This window comes from Oncorhynchus masou, chromosome 19, assembly GCF_036934945.1.
Source record: "Oncorhynchus masou masou isolate Uvic2021 chromosome 19, UVic_Omas_1.1, whole genome shotgun sequence".
Lineage (NCBI taxonomy): Eukaryota > Metazoa > Chordata > Actinopteri > Salmoniformes > Salmonidae > Oncorhynchus > Oncorhynchus masou.
Window position 1 is genome coordinate 38,365,576 of NC_088230.1, and position 13,012 is coordinate 38,378,587.

General features: G+C 43.7%; 1 protein-coding gene across 1 annotated transcript in view; it reads left to right on the plus strand.

The window, feature by feature from the left end:
• The window catches only part of LOC135505674 (steroid hormone receptor ERR2-like), a 46,951-nt gene that overhangs the window by 15,106 nt on the left and 18,833 nt on the right, over positions 1-13,012 (plus strand). The window lies entirely within an intron of this gene.

Below are 13,012 nucleotides of genomic sequence, written 5' to 3' on the forward strand. Positions count from 1 at the left end.
GTGGTAACAAAACAGTCCTGTAGTTTAGCATCTGCTTCATCTGACAACTTTTTTATAGAACGAGTCACTGGTGCTTCTACACCTGCATTGCTTGCTGTTTGGGGGTTTTAGGCTGGGTTTCTGTACAGCACTTTGAGAAATCAGCTGATGTACGAAGGGCTGTATAAATACATTTGATTTGATTTGATTTGGTGCTTCCTGCTTTAATTTTGTTCTATCAGGAGGATAGAATTGTGGTCGGATTTACCAAATGGAGGGCGAGGGAGAGTTTTGTACGCGTCTCTGTGTGTGGAGTGCAGGTGATCTAGATTTTTTTTCTCTCTGGTTGCACGTTTAACATGTTGATAGAGATTTGTTAGAACTGATTTAAGTTTCCCTGCATTAAAGTCCGCCTCTGGGTGAGTGGTTTCCTGTTTGCTTATTTCCTTATACAGCTGACTGAGTGCGGTCTTAGTGCCAGCATCTGTCTGTGGTGGTAAATAAACTGCCACGAAAAGTATAGCCGGAAACTCTCTAGGCAAGTAGTGTGGCCAGCAATTTATCACAATAAACTCTACCTCAAGCGAGCAAAATCAAGAGACTTCCATAGATTTCGTGCACCAGCTATTGTTTACAAATATGCACAGACCGCCCTCCCCCCTCTTTCTGTCTTGCCGGTGCAGCGTATATCCAGCTAGCTGATTATCCATGTCGGCGATTCCGTGAAATGTAAGATTTTACCGTTTTTGATGTCCTGTTTGTAAGATATTCGTGATCGTACATCAAAAATATGTCACGTTTTTTTAAGATTCATACTTTTACTTTTTTGATATTTAAGTATATTTTAAACCAAATACTTTTAGACTTTGGCTCAAGTAGTATTTTACTGGGTGACTTTTACTTTTTAAGGTATCTTCATACAGTATGAAAATGGGGCACTTTTTCCACGACTGCAGTGAATGGCTTTACTGAAGAGCAACAGAAAATTAGTATCACTGTGTGGTTAGAAGGCACCCCTTTAAATGAGTGGATTTGACTATTTCAGCCACACCCGTTGCTGACAGGTGTATAACATCGAGCACACAGCCATGCAATCTCCATAGACAAACATTGGCAGTACAATGGCTTTACTGGAGAGCTCAGTGACTTTCAATGTGGCACTGTCTTCTGATACCACCTTTCCAACAAGTCAGTTCGTAGATTTCTGTTCTGCTAGAGCAGTTTGGAACTCGGTAGTGAGTGTTGCAACCGAGGACAGACAATTTTTACGCGCTGTGCGCTTCAGCACCCGATCAAATGTAAGTGCTGTTATTGTGAAGTGGAAAAGTCTAGGAACGACAGCGGCTCATCCGCGAATTGGTAGGCCACACCAGCCCACAGACCGAGTGCTGAAGCGCACAGCATGTAAATATGGTCTGTCCTCGGTTGCAACACTCACTACCGAGTTCCAAACTGCCTCTGGAAGCAACTTCAGCAGAAGAACTGTTTATCAGGAGCTTCATGAACTGGGTTTCCATGGCTGAGCAGCCACACACAAGCCTAAGACCACCATGCGTAAAGCCAAGCGTTGGCTAGAGTGGTGTGAAGCTCGTTGCCATTGGACTCTGGAGCTGTGGAAACACGTTCTCTGGAGTGATGAATCACGCTTTACCATCTGGCAGTCCCACGGATTAATCTGGGTTTGGCGAATGCCAGGAGAACGCTACCGGCCTGAATCCATAGTGCCAACTGTACAGTTCGGTGGAGGAGGAATGATGGTCTGGGGCTGTTTTTCAAGGTTCGGGCTCGGCCCTTTAATTCCAGTGAAGTGAAAAATCTTAACGCCACAATGACATTCTACACGATTCTGTTTGAGGCCCTTTCCTGTTTCAGCATGACAAAGCGAGGTCCATATAGAAATGGTTTGTCAAATTTTTCTGGAAGAACTTGACTGGTCTGCACAGAGCCTGACCTCATCCTCATCGAACACCTTTGGGATGAATTGTAAAGCGGACTGCAAATCCGTTCCCAGGCCTAACCGTTCCCAGGCCTAATTAGGCCTGTTCTCAGGCCTAATCGCCCAACATCAGTGCCCGACATCACTAACGCTCTTGTGGCTGAATGGAAGCAAGTCCCCTCAGCAATGTTCCAACATCTAGTGGAAAGCCTTCCCAGAGGAGTGGAGGCTGTTATAGCAGCAATGTTCCAACATCTAGTGGAAAGCCTTCCCAGAAGAGTGGAGGCTGTTATAGCAGCAATGTTCCAACATCTAGTGGAAAGCCTTCCCAGAAGAGTGGAGGCTGTTATAGCAGCAATGTTCCAACATCTAGTGGAAAGCCTTCCCAGAAGAGTGGAGGCTGTTATAGCAGCAATGTTCCAACATCTAGTGGAAAGCCTTCCCAGAAGAGTGGAGGCTGTTATAGCAGCAAAGGGGGGGACCAACTCCATATTAATGTCCATGATTTCGGAATGAGACGTTGGAAGAGCAGGTGTCCACATATGTCTGTAGTAGTTCTTCAGGAACACAGTCTGTCTAGGACTGAATACAACAAGCTGCTTGAAACCGCAAGCCAACATTGAATTAAAATTGTTAACTGGTTTCCAGGGTTGAGGTAAAAACATGTTTCATTTTGCCGTGTACACTATTTACTGAGTTAAGAAAATTTGTTCAAATGGAAATTAAGTGGAGTTTGTTGAACAAAATACAAAGCTGAGTCATTTACGCACCTGAACAAAATGCAAAGCTGAGTCATTTACACACCTGAAAAAATGCAAAGCTGAGTCATTTACACACCTGAACAAAATGCAAAGCTGAGTCATTTACACACCTGAACAAATTGCAAAGCTGAGTCATTTACACACCTGAACAAAATGAGAGGAAAAGATAAGCCAACTTACACTAGTAATACAGTCCACTCACACTCACACTCACACACACACACACACACACACACACACAAGCACTCACGCACACACACACACAATCTACGTGTCAGACGTGAAGGGAAGAGAATGGGAGGGTTCTGTTTAGGATGGAACAAGGACAGGACAGACTGTCAAACAGAGATTAATGAACTCATTTCATGCATGGCTCCTTGGCTCTCCTGTACAATGAGTGTGTGTGTGTTCCAGTGTGTGTGTGTTCCTGTGTGTGTGTGTGTGTGTGTGTGTGTGTGTGTGTGTGTGTGTGTGTGTGTGTGTGTGTGTGTGTGTGTGTGTGTGTGTGTGTGTGTGTGTGTGTGTGTGTGTGTGTGTGTGTGTGTGCACGTGTGTGTGTGTGTTTGTGTGTGTGTGTGTTTTTTGTGTGTGTGTGTGTGTGTGTGTGTGTGTGTGTGTGTGTGTGTGTGTGTGTGTGTGTGTGTGTGTGTGTGTGTGTGTCTGTGTGGTGTGTGTCTCTGTGGTGTGTGTGCGTGCGTGTGCATGTGCGTGTGTGTGTGTGTGTGTTCAGCGTTGTGATTTATGCCTTGTTCTGCCATGGCAGCTTAACCCTTAACAATCAAATGTCCTCTCTTTGGATAAACCCATAGTGTAGTGGAACCGAATAGGCGGGCTATTAACCCTGGCTTAGTAACACAAATGGATCATCTCTATTAGCCCACAAGGATAAAGTATATATAATATATATATATAAAGTATATAGTATAATAGCATCAAAACAGCAGAAAAATACAAAAAGCTTCCAGGAAAAACAGGATCTTAAAAGTTTCCATGGTGATATTTAGATAATCCACATTACTACATTTTAAAAAGTTCAAATTCGAAACAAACCCGATGATTCTCACTGGTAAACCCAGTTTTTTTTACATGTTATTTCTTACATTGGTACCCCAGGTAATCTTAGGTTTCATTACATACAGTTGGGAGGAACTACTGAATATAAGAGCAACGTCAACTCACCATCAGTACGACCAAGAATATGACTATCGCGAAGCGGATCCTGTGTTCTGCCTTTCAACCAGAACAACAGAATGGATCCCATCCGGCGACCCAAAAAAACGACTTCGTAAAAGAGGGAAACGAGGCGGTCTTCTGGTCAGACTCCGGAGACGGGCACATCGTGCACCACTCCCTAGCATTCTTCTCGCCAATGTCCAGTCTCTTGACAACACGGTTGATGAAATCCGAGCAAGGGTAGCATTCCAGAGGGACATCAGAGACTGTAACGTTCTTTGCTTCACGGAAACATGGCTCACTGGAGAGACGCTATCGGAGGCGGTGCAGCCAGCGGGTTTCTCCACGCATCGCGCCGACAGAAACAAACATCTTTCTGGTAAGAAGAGGGGCGGGGGCGTATGCCTTATGGCTAACGAGACGTGGTGTGATCACAGAAACATACAGGAACTCAAATCCTTCTGTTCACCTGATTTAGAATTCCTCACAATCAAATGCAGACCGCATTATCTACCAAGAGAATTCTCTTCGATTATAATCACAGCCGTATATATTCCCCCCCAAGCAGACAGATCGATGGCTCTGAACAAACTTTATTTGACTCTTTGCAAACTGGAATCCATACATCCTGAGGCTGCATTCATTGTAGCTGGGGATTTTAACAAGGCTAATCTGAAAACAAGACTCACTAAATTGTATCAGCATATCGATTGCGCTACCAGGGCTGGCAAAACCTTGGATCATTGTTATTCTAACTTCCGCAACGCATATAAGGCCCTGCCCCGCCCTCCTTTTGGAAAAGCTGACCACGACTGCATTTTGCTGATCCCTGCCTACAGACAGAAACTAAAACAAGAAGCTCCCACGCTGAGGTCTGTCCAACGCTGGTCCGACCAAGCTGATTCCACACTCCAAGACTGCTTCCATCACGTGGACTGGGACATGTTTCGTATTTTGTCAGACAACAACATTGACGAATACGCTGATTCGGTGTGCGAGTTCATTAGAACGTGCGTTGAAGATGTCGTTCCCATAGCAACGATTAAAACATTCCCTAACCAGAAACCGTGGATTGATGGCAGCATTCGCGTGAAACTGAAAGCGCGAACCACTGCTTTTAATCAGGGCAAGGTGACTGGTAACATGACCGAATACAAACAGTGCAGCTATTCCCTCCGCAAGGCTATCAAACAAGCTAAGCGTCAGTATAGAGACAAAGTAGAATCTCAATTCAACGGCTCAGACATAAGAGGTATGTGGCAGGGTCTACAGTCAATCACGGACTACAAGAAGAAAACCAGCCCAGTCACGGACCAGGATGTCTTGCTCCTAGACAGACTAAATAACGTATTTGCTCGCTTTGAGGACAATACAGTGCCACTGACACGGCCCGCTACCAAAACCTGCAGACTCTCCTTCACTGCAGCCGACGTGAGTAAAGCATTTAAACGTGTTAACCCTCGCAAGGCTGCAGGCCCAGACGGCATCCCAAGCCGCGTCCTCAGAGCGTGCGCAGAACAGCTGGCTGGTGTGTTTACGGACATATTCAAATCTTATCCCAGTCTGCTTTCCCTTCATGTTTCAAGAGGGCCACCATTGTTCCTGTTCCCAAGAAAGCTAAGGTAACTGAGCTAAACGACTACCGCCCCGTAGCACTCACTTCCGTCATCATGAAGTGCTTTGAGAGACTAGTCAAGGACCATATCACCTCCACCCTACCTGACACCCTAGACCCACTCCAATTTGCTTACCGCCCCAATAGGTCCACAGACGACGCAATCGCAACCACACTGCACACTGCCCAAACCCATCTTGACAAGAGGAATACCTATGTGAGAATGCTGTTCATCGACTACAGCTCATCATTTAACACCATAGGTCCCTCCAAACTCATCATCAAGCTTGGGACCCTGGGTCTCGACCCCGCCCTGTGCAACCGGGTACTGGACTTCCTGACGGTCCGCCCCCAGGTGGTGAGAGTAGGTAACAACATCTCCACCCCGCTGATCCTCAACACTGGGGCTCCACAAGGGGGCGTTCTGAGCCCTCTCCTGTACTCCCTGTTCACCCACGACTGCGTGGCCATGCACGCCTCCAACTCAATCATCAAGTTTGCGGACGACACTACAGTGGTAGGCTTGATTACCAACAACGACGAGACGGCCTACAGGGAGGAGGTGAGTGCCCTCGGAGTGTGGTGTCAGGAAATTAACCTCACACTCAACGTCAACAAAACAAAGGAGAAGATTGTGGACTTCAGGAAACAGCAGAGGGAACACCCCCCTATCCACATCGACTGGACAGTAGTGGAGAGGGTAGTAAGTTTTAAGTTCCTTGGTGTACACATCACGGACAAAGGCTGAAGAAATTCGGCTTGTCACCAAAAGCACTCACAAACTTTTACAGATGCACAATCGAGAGCATCCTGTTGGGCTGTATCACCGCCTGGTACGGCAACTGCTCCATCCACAACCGTAAGGCTCTCCAGAGGGTAGTGAGGTCTGCACAACGTATCACCGGGGGCAAACTACCTGCCCTCCAGGACACCTACACCACCCGATGTCACAGGAAGTCCATAAAGATCATCAAGGACATCAACCACCCGAGCCACTGCCTGTTCACCCCACTATCATCCAGAAGGCGAGGTCAGTACAGGTGCATCAAAGCTGGGACCGAGAGACTGTTAAAACAGCTTCTATCTCAAGGCCATCAGACTGTTAAACAGCCACCACTAACATTGAGTGGCTGCTGTCAACACACTGACTCAACTCCAGCCACTTTAACAATGGAAATTGATGTAAAACTGTATCACGAGCCACATTAAACAATGCCACTTAATATAATGTTTACATACCTTACGTTGCTCATTTCATATATATATATATATACTGTACTCTATACCATCTACTGCATTTTGCCATCTTTATGTAATACATGTATCACTAGCCACTGTAAACTATGCCACTTTTATGATTACACACCCTACATTACTCATCTCATATGTGTATACTGTACTCGATACCATCTACTGCATCTTGCCTATGCCGTCTGTACCATCACTCATTCATATATCTTTATGTACATATTCTTTATCCCTTTACACTTGTGTGTATAAGGTAGTAGTTGTGAAATTGTTAGGTTAGGTTACTCGTTTGTTATTACTGCATTGTCGGAACTAGAAGCACAAGCATTTCGCTACACTCGCATTAACATCTGCTAACCATGTGTATGTGTCAAATACAATTTGATTTGATATACCCACTGATTCTCAATTATATTACCACTGATATACCCACTGATTCTCAATTATATTCCCACTGATATACCCACTGATTCTCAATTATATTCCCACTGATATCACTTATATTCCCACTAAACGATATCTTAACCGCCATCGATAAGAAACATTACTGTGCAGCCGTGTTCATTGATCTGGCCAAGGCTTTCGACTCTGTCAATCACCACATCCTCATCGGCAGACTCGACAGCCTTGGTTTCTCAAATGATTGCCTCGCCTGGTTCACCAACTACTTCTCTGATAGAGTTCAGTGTGTCAAATCGGAGGGTCTGCTGTCCGGACCTCTGGCAGTCTCTATGGGGGTGCCACAGGGTTCAATTATTGGACCGACTCTCTTCTCTGTATACATCAATGAGGTCGCTCTTGCTGCTGGTAAGTCTCTGATCCACCACTACGCAGACGACACCATTCTGTATACTTCTGGCCCTTCTTTGGACACGGTGTTAACAACCCTCCAGGCGAGCTTCAATGCCATACAACTCTCCTTCCGTGGCCTCCAATTGCTCTTAAATACAAGTAAAACTAAATGCATGCTCTTCAACCGATCTCTACCTGCACCTACCCGCCTGTCCAACATCACTACTCTGGACGGCTCTGATTTAGAATACGTGGACAACTACAAATACTTAGGTGTCTGGTTAGACTGTAAACCCTCCTTCCAGACCCATATCAAACATCTCCAATCCAAAGTTAAATCTAGAATTGGCTTCCTATTTCGCAACAAAGCATCCTTCACTCATGCTGCCAAACATACCCTTGTAAAACTGACCATCCTACCAATCCTCGACTTTGGCGATGTCATTTACAAAATAGCCTCCAATACCCTACTCAACAAATTGGATGCAGTCTATCACAGTGCAATCCGTTTTGTCACCAAAGCCCCATATACTACCCACCATTGCGACCTGTACGCTCTCGTTGCTGGCCCTTGCTTCATACTCGTCGCCAAACCCACTGGCTCCATGTCATCTACAAGACCCTGCTAAGTAAAGTCCCCCCTTATCTCAGCTCGCTGGTCACCATAGCATCTCCCACCTGTAGAACACGCTCCAGCAGGTATATCTCTCCAGTCACCCCCAAAACCAATTATTTCTTTGGCCGCCTCTCCTTCCAGTTCTCTGCTGCCAATGACTGGAACGAACTACAAAAATCTCTGAAACTGGAAACACTTATCTCCCTCACTAGCTTTAAGCACCAACTGTCAGAGCAGCTCACAGATTACTGCACCTGTACATAGCCCACCTATATTTTAGCCCAAACAACTACCTCTTTCCCTACTGTATTTAATTGATTTATTATTTTGCTCCTTTGCACCCCATTATTTTTATTTCTACTTTGCACATTATTCCATTGCAAATCTACCATTCCAGTGTTTTACTTGCTATATTGTATTTACTTCGCCACCATGGCCTTTTTTTGCCTTTACTTCCCTTATCTCACCTCATTTGCTCACATCGTATATAGACTTGTTTATACTGTATTTTTGACTGTATGTTTGTTTTACTCCATGTGTAACTCTGTGACGTTGTATGTGTCGAACTGCTTTGCTTTATCTTCGCCAGGTCGCAATTGTAAATGAGAACTTCTTCTCAACTTGCCTACCTGGTTAAATAAAGGTGAAATAAAAAAATAAAAAAATATACCCACAGATTCTCAATTATATTCCAATTGATATACCCACTGATTCTCAATTATATTCCTAATGATATAACCACCGATTCTCAATTATATTCCCAATGATATACACACAGATTCTCAATTATATTCCCACTGATATACACACAGATTCTAAATTATATTCCCACTGATATACACACAGATTCTGAATTATATTCCCAATGATATTCCCACTGATTCTCAATTATATTCCAACTGATATTCCCACTGATTCTCAATTATATTCCAACTGATATTCCCACAGATTCTAAATTATATTCCAACTGATATTCCCACTGATTCTCAATTATATTCCAACTGATATTCCCACTGATTCTCAATTATATTCCAACTGATATTCCCACTGATTCTCAATTATATTCCAACTGATATTCCCACTGATTCTCAATTATATTCCAACTGATATTACAACTGATTCTCAATTATATTCCCAATGATATACACACAGATTCTGAATTATATTCCCACTGATATACACACAGATTCTCAATTATATTCCCACTGATATACCCACAGATTCTAAATTATATTCCCACTGATATACCCACAGATTCTAAATTATATTCCAACTGATATACACACAGATTCTAAATTATATTCCCACTGATATACCCACAGATTCTCAATTATATTCCAACTGATATACCCACAGATTCTCAATTATATTCCAACTGATATTCCCACTGATTCTCAATTATATTCCCAATGATATACACACAGATTCTCAATTATATTCCCAATGATATACACACAGATTCTAAATTATATTCCAACTGATATACCCACAGATTCTCAATTATATTCCAACTGATATACCCACAGATTCTCAATTATATTCCCAATGATATACCCACAGATTCTCAATTATATTCCCAATGATATACACACAGATTCTGAATTATATTCCCAATGATATACACACAGATTCTGAATTATATTCCCACTGATATACCCACAGATTCTCAATTATATTCCAACTGATATTCCCACTGATTCTCAATTATATTCCAACTGATATTACAACTGATTCTCAATTATATTCCCAATGATATACACACAGATTCTGAATTATATTCCCACTGATATACACACAGATTCTCAATTATATTCCCACTGATATACACACAGATTCTAAATTATATTCCCACTGATATACCCACAGATTCTAAATTATATTCCAACTGATATACCCACAGATTCTCAATTATATTCCCACTGATATACCCACAGATTCTAAATTATATTCCAACTGATATACCCACAGATTCTCAATTATATTCCCACTGATATACACACAGATTCTAAATTATATTCCAACTGATATTCCCACTGATTCTAAATTATATTCCCACTGATATACACACTGATTCTGAATTATATTCCCACTGATATTCCCACTGATTCTGAATTATATTCCCACTGATAATCCCTCCATCTTTCTGTCTGTGAATGCTGAATGATATAATAATATAATAAGCATTTGATTTCTTTACACTTCTCAACTCCCTAGGCTATACTAGGCTATACTTTACAAGTGAAATCTAGATTACAGTCCAGATTAAAACTCCAGTCTGTTTACTCTTTTATTAGATACAGCCTGTTATTGCAACCCAAATGGCCCACTATTCCCTTCGTAGTGCACTACCTTAAACCCATGGATCCTGGTATGAACCCATGGATCATGTTATCAACCCATGGATCATGTTATCAACCCATGGATCATGTTATCAACCCATGGATCATGTTATCAACCCATGGATCCTGTTATCAACCCATGGATCCTGGTATAAACCCATGGATCCTGGTATCAACCCATTGATCCTGGTATCAACCCATGGATCCTGGTATCAACCCACGGATCCTGTTATCAACCCATGGATCATGTTATCAACCCATGGATCATGTTATCAACCCATGGATCATGTTATCAACCCATGGATCATGTTATCAACCCATGGATCCTGTTATCAACCCATGGATCCTGGTATCAACCCATGGATCCTGGTATCAACCCATGGGTTCTGGTATCAACCCATGGGTTCTGGTATAAACCCATGGATCCTGGTATCAACCCATGGGTTCTGGTATCAACCTATATTGCCGTGGGTTCTGGTATCAACTCATGGGTTCTGGTATAAACCCATGGATCCTGGTATCAACCCATGGGTTCTGGTATCAACCCATGGGTTCTGGTATCAACCCATGGATCCTGGTATCAACCCATGGGTTCTGGTATCAACCCATGGGTTCTGGTATCAACTCATGGGTTCTGGTATAAACCCATGGATCCTGGTATCAACCCATGGGTTCTGGTATCAACTCATGGGTTCTGGTATAAACCCACGGATCCTGTTATCAACCCATGGATCCTGGTATCAACCCATGGATCCTGGTATCAACCCATGGATCATGTTATCAACCCATGGGTTCTGGTATCAACCCATGGATCCTGGTATCAACCCATGGATCCTGGTATCAACCCATGGATCCTGGTATCAACCCATGGATCCTGGTATAAACCCATGGGTTCTGGTATAAACCCATGGATCCTGGTATCAACCCATGGATCCTGGTATCAACCCATGGGTTCTGGTATCAACTCATGGGTTCTGGTATAAACCCATGGATCCTGGTATCAACCCATGGATCCTGGTATCAACCCATGGATCCTGGTATCAACCCATGGATCATGTTATCAACCCATGGATCCTGGTATAAACCCATGGATCCTGGTATAAACCCATGGATCCTGGTATCAACCCATGGGTTCTGGTATCAACTCATGGGTTCTGGTATAAACCCATGGATCCTGGTATCAACCCATGGGTTCTGTGTGTGGGTTCCCGAGTGGTGCAGCGGTGTAAGGCACTCAGTGCTGAGTGTTGGAGGCGTCTCTACAGACACCCTGGTTCGATTCAAGGCTGTATCACAACCGGCCGTGATTGGGAGTCCCGTAGGGCGGCGCACAATTGGCCCAGTGTAATCCGGAGTAGCCCGTCATTATAAACCAGAATTTGTTCTTAAACTGACTTGCCTAGTTAAACAAAGGTTACATTAAAGTAATAATCATGTAGTCCACTATAGGGAATAGGGGGCCATTTGGCACCCATCCTCTGTTGAATGCAGCCCAACAGAACATATCCCATATCTCCATCCCCATCTAAATGATATTAACCGTCTGGTCTGACTAATTATGTTAACCGTCTGGTCTGACTGATTAAATATGCATAAGAAATGTCTGGGAAAATGAGAGTAGGGTTTAGGTCTGAAAGCCGGAAGGAAGGAAGGAAGGGAGAGGGTCGATACATAGCTGGCTGGCTGGCTGGCTGGCTGTGTGTGTGTGTGTGTGTGTGTGTGTGTGTGTGTGTGTGTGTGTGTGTGTGTGTGTGTGTGTGTGTGTGTGTGTGTGTGTGTGTGTGTGTGTGTGTGTGTGTGTAAAAATGCGTGCGTGCGTGCGTGCGTGCGTGCGTGCGTGCGTGCGTGTGCGTGTGTGCGTGTGCGTGCGTGTGTGTTTGTGTGTCTGTCTGTCTGTCTGTGTGTAGCGTCAATCTCATTCCAGCAGTTAGGACAGAGGACTAAGATTGTCCCTGCCTGATTCTAAAAACTGCATATGTACATATTCATATATTTGCTGTACATATAGACACACAGACACCCTCTGCTCGTTCCCTCATCTCCTTGTGGTAACTCGGCTTTTATCCAACCAGGACTATTGATGGAGATCGGGTTATAATAGCTGTGATTCTGCGCATGCTGAGAGCAACAAACAACTCTCCATTTAACAGCTTGTTTTCGAGTTTCATTCACTTTATTCTATTTCCATTGAGTTAACATCACGGAAATGAGAAGTAAGGCTATTTTCTCATTCTGTTTACGCACAAAATAAATCCCTCTTCTTTAGAAAGATATAAGGACAAAAAGGTCAGCTGGAGGTCAGCTGGAGGTCAGCTGGAGGTCAGCTGGAGGTCAGCTGGAGGTCAGCTGGAGGTCAGCTGGAGGTCAGAGGAAAGGAGAACGGTAAAGGTGCACACTCAGAAAGGACAGTTCAAAGGTTCCCAGACAGTCTCATGTCACTGTAGGTCTCACTATCTGTCTCTTTCTTAGACAGTCCTTTTGCACAATACTGGTAGAACTGGGTGGTACACAATCATTTCAAAACATTTAAATAAAGATTTATTTCACCTTTAT